Source organism: Choloepus didactylus, chromosome 5 (assembly GCF_015220235.1).
Source record: "Choloepus didactylus isolate mChoDid1 chromosome 5, mChoDid1.pri, whole genome shotgun sequence".
NCBI classification, from domain to species: domain Eukaryota; kingdom Metazoa; phylum Chordata; class Mammalia; order Pilosa; family Megalonychidae; genus Choloepus; species Choloepus didactylus.
This window is the reverse complement of record NC_051311.1, coordinates 64,705,429-64,725,843: the sequence shown is the minus strand read 5'-3', so window position 1 is coordinate 64,725,843 and position 20,415 is coordinate 64,705,429. Positions and strand designations below refer to the sequence as shown.

The window sequence follows — 20,415 nt, the reverse complement described above, 5'->3', positions numbered from 1 at the left end:
GACCTTAGCGGAGTAACTTACCTCTCTGTGCTTTGGTTCTTCTTAAAAAGCAAACGGCGGCCGGCGAGCTCGGCCCTGCTGTGCTGGAGCCATGGCAACCTCTGGGGAGGCGGCAGGGCCCGCGGCTCTGGGCACCGGCACACCGCCGACCCGGCGGACACGAGGGGAGCCACCGCAGTCTCGGCGCGTGGTGTCCCCCGGAGCGCTGAGGGGCAGCCCGAGGCGGGCGCAGGGGCGAGGCCGTAACCCTCAGCCACTGCGGCGCCGCCTGCCGGGGCGGATCCAGCCGTCGGTGAACGAAGTGCCCGGGCGTGCGCACCAACAGCCTGTGCACCAACAGCCTGTGCACCGTGCGCGGCTGCAGAAGATCCTGTCCCCCAGCCCCGCACTCAACACGGACCTGGTCAAGAGCCACCGCCTGCGGGCGGCATAGTAAATCCAACAATAAGGAAAGACGGGAAAGCTGGCCGGAATTTTCACTGTGGTCCAACTGAGTGATGCCCCAGAGGCCCTGACAGACCCTTCTCTCGATTCTCTTTTGTACAACAGCACTTTATGAAAATGCATGCTGAAAAGAAGCATAAACGTAATGAGTACACAAATTCCTGTGGTACTGAATGGGACTTGAAAAGACATGTGGAGGATTGTGGCAAGACCTTCCAGGGCACATGTGGTTGTCCTTCCACCAGCAGAACTAACTGCCTTGCCATCACCTCCACTGAAATGGTGGTGAGATCCCTGCTGAACACAGGGATCCAACTGGTAAGACAAGGAAAATGGAGAAATCCATGCACAACCAGAAGTAGTCAAAAACAAAAACAAACAAACAAAAAAACACTGAATCATTGATGGATATACCAACCTCTAAACCAGACACTTAAGAACTAGAAACTTCAGAAATAAAGCTAGTAGCTTCCTCTGAAGACTCTTGCAGCTCCAATGCCAGAAAACAGACTCTTACAAGACCTTCAAGATATCCTCGGAAGTTGGTTTTACCAAAACCCAGAGTTTGGCTCAACTGCCTGTTATGCAGTTTTCTCCTTTGCCTGTCTTTGTGCCTACTATGGCCAACTCCTCGGCCCAGCCTGGGCTAGTAGGTGTCACTCATCAGGGCTCTGCCACAGGCACTGTCCAGTTACTTCCATAGGAACCCTGACCCTCGGCCTAGACTGAGAAGCTTGCTCTTTTAAGGAGAAACTGCCTCTCTCTAAAACTGTGAATCCCATTGCTGTTGAGCCAATCAGTACTGGAGTTCAAGTGAGCTTGGGTAAAAGTCCACCTACCACTTTACGAAACCTAGAGAACACATCAGAAGAACAGCAATTCTTCCATCAGTATGCAGACAGATCTGTCTTAAGCCTCACAAAGCTCCATGCCTTCTGCACAGTGGGCTTCCCCAGATTTTTCTGTATCCTCTTGTTCTCAAACTGATTTGACATTTGGTCCTCAAGTTCCACTTCCCATCAGTGTTCATATTCAAACATTGTTACCCAGCTCTAAGGTAACTTCATCTCAGACTGATGCTTTTTTAGATGCTTGTTTCTAGTCAGGTGGGATATCCAGAGAAACTCAAACCAGTGGGGTACAAAGTTCCACAGATGAATGGGTATACTTGGACCAAGCGTGGAGACATTTTTGAGAATGTCCATTCCTCATACAGGGTTTCTACAGACAATATTATAAGCAATAGTTTGGTAGCACAGACTGTAACTCATGGTTTGTTACCTTAGAACAACCCTAAGACTTTAAATCAAGATATTGAGAAGTCTGCACAAATTGTAAACTTCAGTGAATAGAATGGTATGCTTCCTTCACAAAACATGACAGATAATCAGACCCAAACCATAGATTTATTAAGCAACTTAGAAAACATCTTGTCAAGTAACCTGCCAGATCAGACATTAGATAATTGCTGTCTTTTACCCAACACATACTCTGGACCTAACACAGCTCCCATCTGGCCCAACCCAGAATCCTAGAATAGATTTTGATATTGAAGAGTTCCTTTTGGCCTCAAATATCCAAACTCAAATGGAAGAGAGTGCACTTAGCAATAAGAACACTGATCCAGTCTTGGAATCCCTAGACATAAAGACCCAAACTGACATTTTACTTGCAGACAGTCCTACAGTTGTAGGGGAAATGCTAACTTCTTACGCCTTGAAATGTTTGATATGTGGATACAGACAGACTTAAACATCTTTTTGGACAGTAGTCTTCATCTGCCTCTGTGCAGTATTCTGAAGCAATCCAGTTTTTCCAAGAGCACTGATTCATCTGACACAGAAACCCAAACAGAAGGGATTTCCACTAAAAACCTACCTGCTTTAGAAAGCAAAGTTAAGTTGAATGAGAATGTTCTCAAACTGACTGTAGTGATGAATGCATAACTATGTGATTATACCAAGAGTCACTGATTATGTGCTTTGGATGGATTGCATGGTGTGTGAATAAAACATTAAAAAGAAAAAAAACAACTGAGGAGCCAGGAAGGGCCTAGAAAAAAAAAGATGCAATAAAGAAAAACGGAATATTCTGTGCTTTAAGAGCAACAAAGAAAGTTCGGTTGAATAGCACAGAAACACAGACCATGAGTTCTGGTTTTGAAACCATGGCGTGCCGGTTTGAATATATTATGTCCCCCAAAACGCCATTATCTTTGATGTAATCTTATGTGGGCAGATGTATCAGTGTTGATAGATTGTAATTCTTTGAGTGTTTCCCTGGAGATGCACCCCACCCAACTGTGGGTGATCTTTGGTTGGATAATTTCCATGGAGGTGTTGCCCCGCCCATTCAGGGTGGGTCTGAATTAAATTACTGGAGCACTATATAAACTCAGACAGAAGGAGCAAGCTTGTTACAGCCAAGAGGGACACTTTGAAGAAAGCACAGGAGCTGAGAAGAGAGGAGCTACAGATGAGAGACAATTTGAAGATGGCCGTTGAAAGCAGATTTTTACTCTGGAGAAGCTAAGAGAGGAAAAATGCCCCAAGAGCAACTAAGAGTGACATTTTTGAGGGACTGCAGCCTAGAGAGGAACATCCTGGGAGAAAGCCATTTTGAAACCAGAACTTTGGAGCAGATGCCAGCCACGTGCCTTCCCAGCTAACAGAGGTTTTCCGGACATCATTGGCCATCCTCCAGTGAAGGTACCCGATTGTTGATGAGCAACCTTGGACACCTTATGGCCTTAAGACTATAACTTTGCAACCAAATAAACCCCCTTTATAAAAGCCAATCCATTTCTGGTGTTTTGCATTCCAGCAGCATTAGCAAACTAGAACACATGGGGAGTTTGTTTTTCACCAGTAATGAAATGCAAACAGCCATGGAACATTTTCTTCTAGCCAGTTTGGCCTGGAACATGATGGAGTCTCCATTCAGTTCTGTGGAAACCCAGACATGTGCAGAACTACACACAGTCTCCAACTTCTAAAGGTGAAGTCCACATGTGGGGCGGCATTTACAATTTTATTCTAGATTTAGAGAATGGGTAACAGGGACAACGGTATTAGAATGCAGTTTATGCATTTACTAAGATTCTTTGCGGTTCTTTGCCTTTTGTACTTGTAAACATGTACTTGTATACATTTGTGTATAAATGTGAGTGTATTATAAAATATATGATCTTAAAAAAAAAAAAGCAAACCCCACTAAAGGCAACTACAACTAAAGGCTGTTATAAAGTCGAATTGAGTTAGCAAATGTAAAACACTTAGAGCAGTGGCTGCTGTGTAGTGTGAACTATCAATATTATTATTCCCAGCAAATGTCAAAAGAGCAAAGGGAAGCTCTGGGTTACATCACTGGGGTTATAGTCTAGTGATAGAGACAAATAATAGCTAACACTAAGGGCTTACTATTTGTCAGGCACCCTACAAAGTTAGTTATGCAAATTCATCCCTTTAATTCTTGCAACAGCCCTAAGAGATAGGTACTATTATTACTCTCATACCATAGATGAGACAATTGAGGCACAGGGAGGTTAAGTAACTAACCCAAGGTCACACAGATAGTAAGTTATGGTGCTTTTGCAATGACAATATAGCATGGAAAGGAACTTTATGAGGGAAACAAGAGATGCTGCATGAGTACTTAGAGTTGAGGGTCAGGGAACATCCCAAGAAGAGATGCTATATTGAAACCTGAGATAGGAGCTAGCCAGGAGAAGCATGAGCTGGGGAAAGAGTATCCCAGGCAGAGGAGATAACAAATGCATACCTTTGAGGAAATGGAGAGCAGTATGATTGGCAGGGAGTTGCAGGAGGGGAGGCTAGAAGAATAAGCTAAGGGCAAATCAAGCAAGACCCGTAAGTCTTATTAAAGGGTTGGGACTGACAGAAATTAAAGCAGTTGAGCCCTGCAAAGCTAAAACATTCATGTTAAAGTTTACTGATTGCCAAGTCCAATGGTGGGTTCTCTGTTTTTACCTCCTGTTCTAGTTTGCTAATGCTGCTGGAATGAAAAACACCAGAGAAGGATTGGCTTTTATAAAAGGGCATTTATTTGGTTACACAGTTACAGTCTTAAGGCCATAAAGTGTCCAAGGTAACACATCAGCAATCGGGTACCTTCACTGGAGGATGGCCAGTGGTGGCTGGAAACCCTCTGTTAGCTGGGAAGGCACGTGGCTGGCATCTGCTCCAAAGTTCTGGTTTCAAAATGGCTTTCTCCCAGGATGTTCCTCTCCAGGCTGCAGTTCCTCAAAAATGTCACTCTTAGTTGCACTTGGGGTATTTGTCCTCTCAGCTTCTCTGGTGCAAGAGTCTGCTTCCAACAGCTGTCTTCAAAATGTCTCTCATCTGCTGCTCCTGTGCTTTCTTCAAAGTGTCCCTCTTGGCTGTAGCTCCTCTTCAGAATGTCACTCTCAGCTGCACTAAGTTCCTTCTGTTGTCAGCTCATTTACATGGCTCCAGTGATTGAATTTAGACCCACCCTGAATGAGTGGGGTTACACCTCCATGGAAATTATCCAATCAGAGTCATCACCCACAGTTGGGTAGGGCACATCTCCATGGAAACACTCAAAGAATTCCAATCTAATCAGCACTAAAATATCTGTCCCACAAGACTGCATCAAAGAATATGGCTTTTTCTGGGGGACATAATACATTCAAACCAGCACACCTCCCTTGACCTCTCTGCAGCCTTTCAAAGGGTGACTGCTTCTTCCCTTGTTGTTCATTCTTTTCTGGGCTTTGGTGACTCCATGCTCACCTAGATTTTTTTCCTCCTTAATAGGCCTCTCCTTTCCAGTCTCCTTCACTGGCTCCTCCTTTCTGCCCACCTCTAAAAGTTGATGTACCCCAAAGCTCTGTCCTCATAACTCTATAAAAAGCAACTCATTAGTTGCTGTCACCCAGGCCCATGGCTTTAACACCATCTGTAAGCCAATGACTCCAACATAGGACAGGATCCTTGCAAGAAGCATCTGGTTACACTTCAATTGAGTAATGACAAGAGTTTAATAAAAGGACTTTTTACGGGGCAGGATTTAAGGAAACCTCAATGGATAGTTCAGTACCACCAGGCTGCTAACAGTAAGGCACCATTATCACCCTTAGGCATGACTGAGAGGTGAGGGAGCAGGTACCAAAACCAGGAGACAGGAACTGTCATCTTTGATTGAAAAACCCAGCAAGTCTTCAGCAACACTACACAGAAAGGGGGCCAAAGGAATAAATACCTCAACCTCAGTCTCCACCCCTCTTCAGATCCCCTTCCAGAACTTTCCATTGATTAAACCCAATGGGAAGCCACACAGCAAGAGAGCCTATTGTTATCGTCATCACAGGTCAGATTCTCAGAGCTCGCTGCAGGGTAGAAAAGGGGTTGTGAGTGGTTCTGAAAGGACCAATTGAAAATATCCAGCACAACTCCCAAGTCTGTCTCTAGCCTTAACCTCTCCCCTGCGCTCAAACTCCTATAACCAACCATCTTCTCAACATCTCCACTTAGCCATATAAGAGCTTTTCTCCATTTCTGTTAAATAGTACTACCAACTTCCCAGTTGCTAGGGCCAAAATTTTGGGTGTCATCCTTGCATTCTCGCCTTCCCACACAGCCAACATCCAATCCATCAGCAAATCATACTGATGCTCCTTCTGAACTATGTCTTGAATCTGACTACTTCTCATGCTGTGTATTGCTAAAACCCCACCCCAAGCCACCATCACCTCTCTCCCAGACTTCTGCAGTAACCTCCTAATTGGTTGCCCTTCTTCCACTCTTGGCCCTCCTTCCAATCAGCCCTTTAAACAGAGCCAGAGGGAGTTTTTGAAGGGTAAACCAGAATATAGTGCCCCTGTTTTAAATGGCTTCATATAACTATTTGAATAAAACCCAAACTCCTTATTATAGTTGCAAGGCCTTCCGTGATCTACCCTAGTCTACTTCTCCCACTTCTCCCACTTCATCTCATCATCAGTTGATGGTAAATCAGGGCAGGGGGTGGATTTTGATGAGGAGCAGGATATTTGCATGGACTTAAAGTATCTCCCCATAGATTATTTATCCATATCAAGGCCAAAAATATTAACTGAACAGTGAAGAAATCAGACAACACCTCGACTGAGTGATCAAAATTAACTTCACCAATGAGTGGCAGATAGATATCATTTGCTTTTGGATGTGATGCCCTGAGAAGAACATAATATCATTTATAAATATTCTGGAAGAGAATGAGAAAGCATCAGACAAACCCCAAATGGGGAACATAATATTTTAAAAGGGGGGTAGGATGGGCTGTAGTCTTCAAAACTGTCAAATGTCATAAAAGACAATGAAAAGCTGAGGAACTGTTCAAGACTAAAGGAGACTGAAGGGACATGACAACTAAATGCAAAACATGATCCTAGACAGGATACTGTACTGGAGAGGAAAAGTATGCTATAAAGGGCACTATTGAGTTAATTGACAAATTGGAATAGAGAATAGAATTACATCAATGTTAAATTTACCAAATTGATAACTATGCTGTGGTTATATAAGAGAATATCCTAGTTCTTAGGAAATACCTACTAAAGTATGCATGAGTAAAGGGCTGTAATGTATACAATTTACTCTCAAAAGGTTCAGAAAAAAACACATATCTGCATAGAGAACTAGTGATAAGGCAAATGGAACAAAATGTTAACAATAGATGAGTCTTGTTAAAGGCATATGGGTATTCTTTGTACTGTTCTTGAAACACTTCAGTAAATACGAAATTATTTCCAAAAAGTTTTTTCAAGGGGGGAGGTGCCACTTCTCTCCACTCTGTACATCCCCCTGAGTAATCTCATCCACACAAATGGTTATATCACACTGCTGACCCCAAATCTTTATCTCTACACTAAGCTGTGCTCGAGTTGCCAAACTATATTTCCATCTCCACCCAGATGTGCCCCAGACTTAATATACCCCACCCTGAAGTCATCATCTTTCCCACTTCTGTATTTCCTCTCTGAGATGGGTGCCACCCCTTGCCCAGCTGCTCAAGTTGGAACCTGGGAGTTATCTTGGCTCTCTTCCTCAAAGCCTGCATCCACTCAACCAAGTTCTGTCAATTCTATTTTCCAAATAGCTCTCAAATATCTACATCCCATGTGTTTCCGTTTGCTAAAACTGCCGGAATGCAATATACCAGAAATGGGTTTGGCTTTTTCAATGGGGATTTATTAGGTTGCAAGTTTACAGTTCTAAGGCCATGAAAATGTCCAAATTAAGGTATCAGGAGGTAGATACCTTCTCTGAGGAAAGGTTGATGGCATCCAGGTTCCTCTGTCACATGGGAAGGTACATGGCGACGTCTGCTGGTCCTTCCTTTCCTGGGTTCTGGTTCCAAAATGGCTTTCTCCTAGGGCGTTTTCTTTCTCAGCTTCTCTGAGCTCTCTCCAAAATGCCTCTGCCTTTTATCTCTCATAGAGGACTCCAGCAAGGGAACTAAGACCCACCTTGAGTGGGCAAGTCACATCTCCATGGAAACAACCTAATCTAAAGGTTCCACCCACAATAGGTCTGCCCACACAGGATTGGATTAATAGAACATAGACTTCTCTGGGGTACATAACAGATTCAAACCAGCACAACATGCTAGCATGGGTCCTAAACATTTATTGTCTCAGTTACCGCAGTATGTTCTCCTGTCCAGCCTCTCTAGCTGCAATCTTTCTATGCTCAAATCTAGTCTCCATACTGCTGTCAGATTGAATTTACTGATAAATGAGTTTGATATATCAACTCAAAGATTAAAACCCTCCAGGTTAAAAGGCAGAGCCTTTAGGATAAATTCCAACCACTTTCAAGCAGAAGACTTGATCCTTGGCCTGGCTGCCACACACCTTTCCAGTCTCCTCCCCAGCCATGCTTCTGCTGTCAACACCTACTCAGCACACCAAGCTCTCTTGCACTTTTTTAGAGTGTTTCTGGCAATTCGAGGCATCTTTCCTTTCCAAATAAATTTGATAACTAGCTTTTCCAAGTCTGCAAAGTAGGTTGTTGGAATTTTGATTGGGATTACATTGAATCTGTAGATAAGTTTGGGTAGAATTGACACCTTACTGACATTTAGCCTTCCTATCCATGAACATGGAATATTTTTCCATCTTTTAAGGTCTGCTTCTATTTCTTTTAGTAGAGTTATGTAGTTTTCTTTGTATAGGTCTTCTACATCTTTGGTTAAGTTTATTTCTAGGTACTTGATTTTTTTAATTGCTATTGAAAATGGTATCTTTTTCCTGAGTGTCTCTTCACTTTGTTCATTTCTAGCATATAGGAACATTACTGACTTATGTGCATTAATCTTGTATCCCATTACTTTGCTAAATTTGTTTATTAGCTCTAGTAGCTGTATCGTCAATTTCTCAGGGTTTTCCAGATATAAGATCATATCATCTGCAAACAATGACAGTTTTACTTCTTCCTTTCCAATTTGGATGCCTTTTATTTCTTTGTCTTGCCGGATTGCCCTGGCTAGCACTTCCAGCACAATGTTGAATACCAATGGTGACAGTGGGCATCCTTGTCTTGTTCCTGATCTTAGAGGGAAGGCTTTCAGTCTCTCACCATTGAGTACCATGTGGGCTGTGGGTTTTTCATATATGCTCTTTATCACGTTGAGGAAGTTTCCTTCAATTCCTACCTTTTGAAGTGTTTTTAACAAAAAGGGATGTTGGGTTTTGTCGAATGCTTTTTCGGCATCTATTGAGATGATCATTTGATTTTTCTCTTTTGATTTGTTAATGTGTTGTAATACATTGATTTTCTTATGTTGAAGCATCCTGGCATGCCTGGAATGAACCCCACTTGGTCATGGTGTATGATTTTTTTAATGTATCTTTGGATTCAATTTGCAAGTATTTTGTTGAGAATTTTTGCTTCTATCTTCATTAGGGAGATTAGCCTGTAGTTTTCCTTTTTTGTAGCATCTTTGCCTGGTTTGAGTATTAGATTGATGTTAGCTTCATAAAATGTGTTAGGTAGTATTCCATTTTCTTCAATGTTTTGAAAGAGTTTGAGTAAGATTGGTGTCATTTCTTTTTGGAAAGTTTGGTAGAATTCCCCTGTGGAGCCATCTGGCCCTGGGCATTTATTTGTGGGAAGCTTTTTGATGACTGATTGGATCTCTTTGCTTGTGATGGGTTGGTTGAGGTCTTCTGTTTCTTCTCTGGTCAGTCTAGGTTGTTCATATGTTTCCAGGAAATTACCCATTTCCTCTACATTATCCAGTTTGTTGGCATACAGTTGTTCATAGTATGCTCTCATAATTTTTTTAATTTCTTCGGGATCCACAGTAATGTCACCTTTCTCATTCATTATTTTGTTTATATATGTCTTCTCTCTTTGATTTTGTCATTCTGGCTAGGGGATTGTCAATCTTGTTGATCTTCTCAGAGAACCAATTTTTGGTGTTATTTATTCTCTCTATTGTTTTTTTTATTCTCTATGTCATTTATTTCTGCTTTAATCCTTGTTATTTCTTTTCTTCTACTTGGTTTAGGATTAGTTTGCTGTTCATTTTCTAGCTTCTTCAGTTGCTTCATTAGTTCTTTGATTTTAGCTCCTTCTTCCTTTTTGATGTATGCATTTAGCACTATAAATTTCCCCCTTAGTGCTGCTTTTGCTGCATTCCATAGGTTTTGATATGTTGTGTTCTCATTTTCATTCGTCTGTATATATTTAGCAATTTCTCTTGCTATTTCTTCTTTAACCCACTGATTGTTTAGGAGTGTGTTGTTTAACCTCCAGGTATTAGTGAATTTTCTAAGTCTCTGATGGTTATTGACTTCTAATTGTATTCCATTGTGGTCAAAGAATGTGCTTTGAATAATTTAAAATTTTTTTAATTTATTGAGGCTTGTTTTATGTCCCAGAATATGATCTATTCTGGAGAAAGTCCCATGAGCACTAAAGAAGAATGTGTATCCTGGTGATTTGGGATGTAATGTTCTATACATGTCTGTTAAATCAAATTCATTTATCAGATTGTTCAGGTTTTCAGTTTCCTTATTGGTCTTCTGTCTTGTTGATCTATCTATAGGAGAGAGTGATGTATTGAAGTCTCCCACAATTATTGTGGAAATATCAATTGCTTCCTTCAGTTTTGCCAGTGTTTATCTCATGTATTTTGTGGCACCTTGATTGTGTATAAACATTTATGATTGTTATTTCTTCTTGTTGAATTTCCCCTTTTATTAGTATGTAGTATTAGCATATTCTTTGTCTCTCATAACATCCTCACATTTAAATTCTATTTTATCTGAGATTAATATTGCTACTCCTGCTTTCTTTTGGCTGTAGCTTGCATGAAATATTTCTTTTCCATCCTTTCACTTTCAATTTCTTTGTGTCCCTGTGTCTAAGATGAGTCTCTTGAATGCATCATATTGATAGTTCATATTTTTTGATCCATTCTGCCAATCTATATCTTTTAATCGGGGAGTTTAATCCATTTACATTCAGTGTTATTACTGAGGAGGCATTTCTTGAATCTGTCATTCTATCCTTTGGTTTATGTTTGTCAGATATATTTTTTTCCCTGTCTCTCTTAAGGTCTTTTAATGTACCCATACTGAATCCTTTAGTACTGAACCTTTCTCCATCTCTCTCTCTCCTTTCTCTGTTTCTCTGTCAGTAGGGCTCCCTTTAGTATCTCAAGTAGAGCAGGTCTATTGTTAGCAAATTCTCTCAACATTTATTTGTCTGTGAAAAACTTAAGCTCTCTCTCAAATTTGAAGGAGAGTTTTGCTGAACAAAGAATTCTTGGCTGGCAATTTTTCTCTCTCAGAATTTTAAATATGTCATGCCACTGCCTTCTCGCCTCCATGTGGCTGCTGAGTAGTCACAACTTAGTCTTATGCTGTTTCCTTTGTAAGCGGTGAATTGCTTTTCTCCTGCTGCTTTCAGAACTTGCTCCTTCTCTTCAGTATTTGACTCAGAGTGGGTTTATTTGGATTTATTCTATTTGGAGTTTGCCAGGCATTTATGATTTGTGTATTTATGGTGTTTAGAAGATTTGGGAAGTTTTCCTCAATAATTTCTTTGAATAGTCTTTCTAGACCTTTACCCTTCTCTTCCCCTTCTGGAACACCAATGACTCTTATATTTGTACATTTTATATTATCTGTCATATCCCTGAGGTCCATTTCAATTTTTTCAATTTTTTCCCCATTCTTTCTTTTGTTCTTTCATTTGCCGCTCTGTAGTCCTTGAGGTTCTCACTGTTCACTTTCCTCTAGTCTTGTACTATGAGTATCCAGAATCTTTTTAATTTGGTTGACAGTTTCTTTTATTTCCATAAGATCATCTAATTTTTCATTTACTCTTTCAATTTCTTCTTTTTGCTCTTCTAGGGTCTTCTTCATGTCCTTAATATTCTGTGCCATGCTCTCATTGATTGTCTTTAGTTCTTTGATTAATTGCTCCAAGTACTGTGTCTCCTCTGCTCTTTTGATTTGGGTGTTTGGATTTGTGTTATCCATATCTTCTGGTTTTTACATATGCTTTAAAATTTTCTGTTGCTTTTGGCCTCTTGGCATTTGCTTAACTTGATAAGGTTCTTTTAGGATATGTAGACTGATTCAAACACTTGTCTCTAATTTGTCAGATCTACAGCTTGATGGAGTACACTCTCTAACCATCATGTGGCATCCACAAACCACCTATTCCCCTCAAGCCAGTTCTCCCCAACTTTGTCTTTGTGGTGAGTGGGGGTGTGAGTCTTGTGGGGTCCAACTGGTGCACCAAGTTTGCATGTGTAGTTGGTGCTGCCTGCCCTGAATGGGGGGCGTGTGTCTGAGTAGTTAGGGAGGGAGGGCGGCTTTAATAATCAAATCTCCCAGGTGTTCCTGGAGATTTAAAGCTGTTGCAATAGTCTAATGCTTCAGTTCAGTCTCACCACAGTTTGTCTCTGCTGCTGACCCACAAGTCCTTGGTATTGGCGTATGGTCCCTGGGACTTGCAAGTGGGTCCCTCTTCCAAGCCATGCCCTCCCAGGGCCTCTCTGTCTTGCACTTTTGCTCCCACTAGTCCTTCTTTCCCAGGAAAGGGAATGAGTATTCATCCACTGTAAACCAGTCAGGAGTAAAGAGAAACATGCTTACCTGTTGTTTGTTCTGTTTTGTTTTCATTTTTTGCACAGAAGGCATTTCACAAAGGGCCTTGGGTGCTGTTCCGGTTTGCTAATGCTGCTGTCTTGCAAAATACCAGAAATGGATTGGCTTTTATAAAGGGGGCTTATCTGGTTACAAATTTATGGTCCAAAGGCCATGAAAATGTCCAAGTTAAGGCATCAAATGAGTACACCTTCACTGAAGGAAGGCCAATAGCAGCCAGAAAACCTCTGTTAGCTGGGAAGGCATGTGGCTGGCTTCTGCTGATCCCGGGTTGTGTTCCAGCTCCTCTCTCAGCTCCTGTGTGTTCTTCAAAATGTTGCTCTTGGGGCACTTTGTCATCTCTTAGCTTCTCTGGAGCAAACACTGGGCTAACATCTCCAAAGTGTCAGCAAAAGTCAACTTTCAACTGCTATCTCCAAAATATCTCTCTCAGCTGCTCTGAGCTCTGTTTGTGAGCTCTTTTATAAGACTCCAGTGATTAAATCAAGACCCACCTTGAATGGGTGGGGCCCACATCTCCATGGACATAATTCAATCAAACATTTCACCAACAATTGATTGAGCCACATCTCCATGGAGACACTCAATCAAAGGATTCCAACCTAATCAACACTAATACTTTGGCACCCACAAGACTGCATTAAAGAACTTGGTATTTTGGGGTACATCATACATCCAAACACAGGTGCTTACAAAATCATTGAGAGGTTCAGAGGAGTAGGCTCCTAGTTGAGCCTGGAGAAATGATTCCCAGAAAACAATGCAGATGCAGCTCACCAAGGGCCCTGACCTCTGCCACCATCAGGAAGTTGGAGTGCCAACTGCAGAGTTCAGGGTCGCAGCCCCTTCACTATGACCTGGAGAACAGGAAGACACAGCACCTGCAGGCTCCAGACCCATGTGTTCCTGTAAGAGCCACACCAGAAAAATGGAAGCCTGGCATGCCCACTTTCTCTCCACTTACTCAGTTCCTAATTCTCATCTCTGATGGAACCTCAATTGCCTCTGGAATCCTAGTTGCAAGGAGAACCAAGAAATGTTATCTTCCTAGTCACTGCATTTCAGGAAAGCACAGCAAAAGGAGATTGGAACAAATGTTTAATGAGCTAATCTACTGTATCTGCCCTACCTCCACATACCCACTCTCACCACCACTGCTGTATCAGAGTTCTCAAAAAGAAACAGAATAAACAGGATATAAATATGAGATTTATTTAAATAACTGGTTCATGCAACCATGGGCACTGGCAAGTCTGAATTCCATGGGGCAGACCACAGGCTAGAAATTCTGGTAAAGGTGATATTGAAGTCCTGAGTCTGAATTCCCCAGGGGAAGCCGGCAGGCTGGAAATTCCATCAAGATTCCATGTTGATGACTCCCAGGTTGGCTGAGAGATTTCAAATGGAGTCGAGAGGTCACTCTGGAGGGTATTCTTATGTGCTATATAGATATCACCTTACAGTTTTTAGTGTGTTGGAATGGCTAGAGGGAAATACCTGAAGCTGTCGAACTGCACCCAGCGACCTTGATTCTTGAAGATGATTATATAACTTTGTAGCTTGCACAGTGTGACTGTGTGATTGTGAAAACCTTGTGGCTTGCACTCCCTTTATCTAGTGTATGGACAGTTGAGTGGAGAGATGGGGACAAAAGTTAGATGAAGAATAGGGTGGGATGGAGGGGATGGAAAGAACTAGGTGTTCTTTTTTTCTTTTTTTTTCTTTTTTATCTTGGAGTGAGGAAAATTTTCCGTAATTGATTCTGGTGATGAATGCACAAATGTATGACAGTGCTGTAAATAATCGATTGTACACTGTGGATGACTTAAGGTGGGTGAATATATCTCAATAAAACTATTTTAAAAAGGGGGAAGGAGAGTAAGGGGATGTTTTGGAAACTTTTATTTTACTTTTGGGGGTAATGAAAATGTTCAAAGATTGTGGCGATGAATGCACTACTATATGACGATACTGTGAACTGATTGCACCATTTTGAATGATTGTATGTTATGTGAATATATATCAATAAAATTGCATTTAAAAAAATTAGGTCCATAAATACTAGTATTCATGGATGGGAGTTCCTGGGAAAGTTACCTTTAGCCTGTCAAATCAATAGCACCAACCTACCAGGTCCCTCCTCCTTCCCTTCTTGTAACTCTTTAAAAGACCCAGGAGCAGCAGCAGGAGAGGAGGAAAGTTCTCACATCCATGGAGCTGTGGCCTGCAGCCCCAGCTGCAGCCCTCACTGTCCCCCTTCCACAGTGTTTACTGCTATTCTGCTTGCCCAGGCCAAAAGTGCAAAATCCATTCGGCCCACAGTCCAGCCACTACTCATCACTCTGGGCAAGAGCCTCAATGTCTCTCTTAAGCCATAATTTGTGATAGAGTCAATTTGTCCTGTGTGGGTCTTGGTTTCCTCTCCTGTAAATGGAGGAGCATGACCAAATACATTAGTTTTCTAGGGCTGCATAAAAAATACTCACAAACTTAGGGGGGAGGGGAACTTAAAACAACACAAACTTATTCTCTAACAGTTCTAGAATCTGGAAGTCTGAAATTAAGGGTTGGTTCCTTCTGGGGACTAGAAGATCTATTCCATGCCTTTCTCCTAGCTTCTGGTGGTTGCTGGTGCTCTGTGGCATTCCTTGGATTATAGATGAATCACCCTGTGCCAGTTTGGATGTATTATGATTGATTAATCTTTCTGATTGGGGTGTGACCTCTTGTTTGTTTCCATAGAGATGTGACTCAACTGTGAGTGAAACATTTGACTCGATTATTTCCATGGAGATATGGGGCCTGCCCATTCAGAGTGGGTCTTGATTTCATCACTGGAATCCTATGAAAGAGCTCACAAACAGAAGGACCTCAGAGAAGCTGCAGCTTAGAGGGCCATGGAAAGCTGACACTGACATTTTGGAGAATGCCATTTTGAAATGCAACCTGGGAGCAAGGAGACACCAGCCATGCACCTTCCAAGTTAACAGAGGTTTTCTGGATGCCATCAGTTGTTCTTCAGTGAAGGTACCCTACTGTTGATGCCTTTGTTTGGACACTTTTATGGCCTTAGGACTGTAATTTTGTAACCAAATAAAACCCCTTTATAAAAGCCAATCCATTTTCCGGTGTTTTGCATAACAGGAGCATTAGCAAACTGGAACACACCCTAATCCCCATCTCTGTCATCAATGTTGTTCTCTTGTGTCTTCACATGGCCTTCTTACAAGGACACCAGTCATTGGGTTTAGAGCCCACTCTAATTCAATATGACCTCATCTTAACTTGATTTCATCTACAAAGAACCTATTTCTGAAGAATGTCACTTTCCCAGGTTCTGGGGTATGAGGTGGGATTAGGAATTGAATATATAGTTTGGGGAGATACAATTCAACCCATACCACCAACTCCAACATCTTCTTCAGGTCAAACATTCTGTGATTCCATAAATGTCACCCTCCCTCAATCACATCTACAAAGGGCTTGAATAGTCAGGCTTTTGGTCCATGCTTTTCTTCTGTGTAGGATGCACTTCCCCACCCGAAGTCACTTGATGAAGGTCACATCATGATTCATTGCCTTTCTTGAACACTCTGGATCACTCCCTGCATTCATTCGACCCATCAATCATCCCACTTTCAGTAGTCTTTTGGGTATTACAGTTTGGATGAACATGCTGTGTGAATGAAGTAAGCAACTTCAGGGTAGAAACTGTAATTCATATAGAAGTAAAAGGGATGAAATAGAGAAACAAGTGGAGAGAGGTGTGGCAACAGCAACACTCAACTGAGGTTAGAGAATCAATTCAGGTTGTTGGATTAGGCTCTGATTACCTAGGTCTCTTGACCAAGTCTGCCACCTCATCTTGGAAAAGATCCAGAAGTCTGGCTTCTACAACATCCAGACATGGCCTGAGCCATCCTGAGGGCTGAATGACCAGGGACTACTGACATGAGTAATGTTGACCCCAGATATCTCCAAAGTATGATTCACTGTTAATCAAAAATGCTGTTTCCTTCCATATCTATCACTGGACTCCTCGACTCCCTGGCTTCCATGATACCTACTTACTGACCAAGGGGATAGAAGGGATCCCAGAGTGCTCCCCTGCTAAGATCTGGTAGGAAAAGAAAAATAGTATCATTCGCAACTCTTCCCTCATGCCAGGCAAGCATATTTTGGTTAGTTCCCTATACAGAAGTTGGGTGCTGGGTAAAGAACCAAGTTTTAACTCTAAGAAAGGAATCAGCCTTTTTATGACTAGGTCTAGGCAGCAGAAAGAGGCCAAAGTTTCATTCTCCAAGAACTTTGCCACAACCATAGAAGAATGTGAAGGCAGAAGAAAAGATTTTTGACCCTCTTGAGAGATCAGGTAATGGAGGTGTCTATTCTCCTACAGACCCCACCACCTCTCAAGTACAAGGACACCTTGACGAGAAGCTTACTGCTGAAATCTGCAACAAGAGTTAAGACCTGAGGTCCATCGTTTGGCTTTGTGCCCGAGACTTACAGTACTCTCAGTGATCCTACTAATAACTGAAGAGAATTCCCTGGTGGGATCAGGACTAGCTCCCCAACTCATCTAACAACCAAGGGAAGCTATTTTACCTAAGGTCAATTTCAGTTATATTCCCCAGAGACAGAAAAATAAAGCACATCCACCAAAATGGCTAGAGAGAAAGCCAGGAAGAAAGAAGCACAGTTAGAGAAAGCAATACTATCAAAAATTCAATCTGTCACTCTGAAGTCACAAGACTGGCATTTTCTAGTTTTACATTCATTCATTCAGCCATCACTTAATGGGCATTTACAATGTGCAAGATTGTAAAAAGTCCTGTGAGTACAAAAAATAGAGCATGGGGCATGATCTTGAGGGATTTATAGGGTAGTCAAGGAGAGACAGAGAAGTAAATTTTACAATGACTCTACAAGGCAATCACTTCTGCGTCCAAGATAGAATGCACAAAGTATAGAGGGACCTCATAGGAGAAGGTACATGACCATCCCTAGGAAAATAAGCATGGAGGAAATGACATTTCAGCTGAGACTTAAAGGATAGGACCATAATACTAAGGGGTGGGGGATGAGGAGGAGGGAACACTAGGGGCCGCCAATGTGCCTGGAGTTCCCAGATTTGAAAATACTTAAATTTACCAGGTGATACAATGATACAATGTAGGCATTCACAAACAAAACACCAAACCAAAGCAGCCTGGTCTCCAGACTCCTTTGAACCTCATCTGAGCTGGCTGAGGCTCCATGCTGGGCAGATGTCCCAGTGGAGCAAACAGGTCATGATGGCAGGACATCCCCTGGGGGCCTGTGAAGTTATCTAGACTGAGGCTTCATTTTCAGAAGCCTGGTGGCTGTTGAACTAAGGGAAAGACAAAAACCCTAACTCTAAATACTACCCCCCAAAATACTTTGACATTTGATAACACAGTCTCAGATAATATAAAAAAATTTATGTATAATCTACATTTTTTAAATGCCTATTAGCATAAAGTGTTATCAGTCTTCTGATTCATTCTCTCAGATATATGACATGCAGATATACTTTTGGTCTCTTGAAGGTAGACCATATGGATGGACGAATTTACACTGAACCAGAGTTGGGCTGCTTGTTAAAGTCATGGGACAGGGTTTCCTCCTTATGGCCACCAGCCTCTAAGTGACTCAGATGACTCAGAACCTCTGATATTTATGTTATCTAAAAGATCTGTATTCCAGAAAAAAAAAACGGCTGACACTAAACAAACTCAGATAAAACCGACTTGTAAAAAAGTGTATTTCAGAATTTTCATAATGAGAAAGAGCTCTGCTGCTAGGGAAGTGGAAGGCTTCTGAGAAATCACAAGGAAGTCTGTTGCCACAGAAGAGAGGACTACGTGGACAAGCACCTCTTCTTCCCCAGCCCATGCCAGAAACAGCCCCATAAATTTCTCTGTGAGCAATACTTTTTCAGTATTCCGTGTTGCCCTCTACTGGGAGACAGCACAGATGCAGCATTTGGTTCAGATAATCGTTGAGTTTGAATCCAGGTTTTATCATTACTGGTTCTTGGTCTTGGCCAATACATTTCAACTTGCCAGGGCTAAATTTCCTCATCTGCAACAAGATGGTTTACAAGGTGACTGTGAGAATTAAGTAAAATAATGTAAGAAATGTTAGCAGTCTGTTTCACAGCAGGAACTATATAAAAGATAGTTATTTTTCCTTTTGTTTACAGAAATATTTGTGGTTAAGAAACACTAAGCACGCATTCTGGGAATGGCAGAGGGTGGCAGTTGGCTGGCAGAGGTAAACCAAGATTTCATCTGCAAAATGGAAAGTCCATCAGATTCAGCTGTGATATTACCTAGCACACCACAGGCATGTGGGAATCAGTCTCCCCATACCACTAGTTCCAGGCAACAACCCACGAGCACAACACTTAGAGAACGATTAAGGAAGACAAGATCTTCATTTAATTCCTCATACAGCATGGTAAAACGTCTTAAAGTTGAGAATGAAGAAAATGATCAGACTTGGAAGAAACCAGCAGCTTCAACAGAAGAAAACTGGAATTTCATGAAAGTTTTAAACACACACACAGTGAATTTGAAAAAAAGCACATATTTCAAGAATTGCAATGCATGTGACTCTAAATCACTTGATTTTGGGTCATGCATTACTCTCCAAAATGATTTTGTGAATGAGAATCATCCCAAACAAGGATTCAGTGCAGAAAAAGCAAAACCAGTGAAGCAGGTTGAGGAGAAAGACGACCTTCTTCGGAGGCTAAAACTAGTCAAAATGTATAGATCAAAGAATGACCTGTCTCAGTTACAACTGTTAATAAAGAAAGTGCAGCCAGCTTGCTTTATGAGTTGCAATCATCTTATGTCTAAGGAGAACAAGAAACTAAGTCTTACTCTGTGGATAGACTACTATGAGTTAGATGATAAACTTTATAACAGAAGTGAAGAAGAATTTATAGATTTTAATTCATAATTTCTTTCTCCAGAATATCTTTGAGAATAACAACTTAATTAAAAGATAATTTAACATTTGGAAGGGACAGTATAAACCATTAGGCTTAGAGGAAGGTATTCTGATAGGCACTCTGTTACATACATAAAAAGTCCTAAATTGAAATTTTTGTATTTTGGATAGATTTGTTAAAAGAAAACTTGACATTTAAAGAAATGTGGGAAAAATCATGTTTTAAAAGATAATGTAGACAATTTCTGGCAAGCAATTTTAAATAGTTTTTTGTGGCAAAAAGTTTTGTTAAAAAGTGGGCTAATCTTAATCTGGTGAATATATAACTCTAAATTGGTCTAAAAATGAATTTCTGCCTCTCTTCTAAGTTTGTAAACCTTGTTCCCATCCATTTACCACATAGTTACATATGGATGGTCTAGAAGATAATTAAACTTGTATGTCCAAAACTACAAAAAAAAAGAAAAGAAAAGAAACACTGAGCTAAATCCAGAAGACTTCAGTTTGACTTCCAATTCTGGAACTTAACATTCTTGGGAAAAAAGGAACTGATGTGCTTTAGCACCTGCTTTGTTCCAGGTACCTGTGCTGTCGAGGTACTTATTTTTTCTTTAATCTGAAGATATAATCCTTAAATAGGTATTATTCCCAGTATGAGAAAATTAAATTCAGAGAGATTAATGTGCCGGTTTGAATGTATTGTGTCCCCCAAAACACCATTATCTTTGATGTAACCTTGTGTGGGCAGATGGATCAGTGTTGATTAGACTGTAATTCTTTGAGTGTTTCTGTGGAGATGCGCCCCACCCAACTGTGGGTGATGACTCTCATTGGAT

The 20,415-nt window shown here is 41.3% G+C and overlaps 2 pseudogenes; both read left to right on the top strand.

Annotated features, from left to right (window-relative positions):
* Positions 1-286: 286 nt before the first annotated feature.
* LOC119535103 lies at positions 287-3,439 on the top strand (annotated as a pseudogene).
* Positions 3,440-18,865: 15,426 nt separating this feature from the next.
* On the top strand, positions 18,866-19,588 carry LOC119535321 (annotated as a pseudogene).
* Positions 19,589-20,415: the final 827 nt, after the last annotated feature.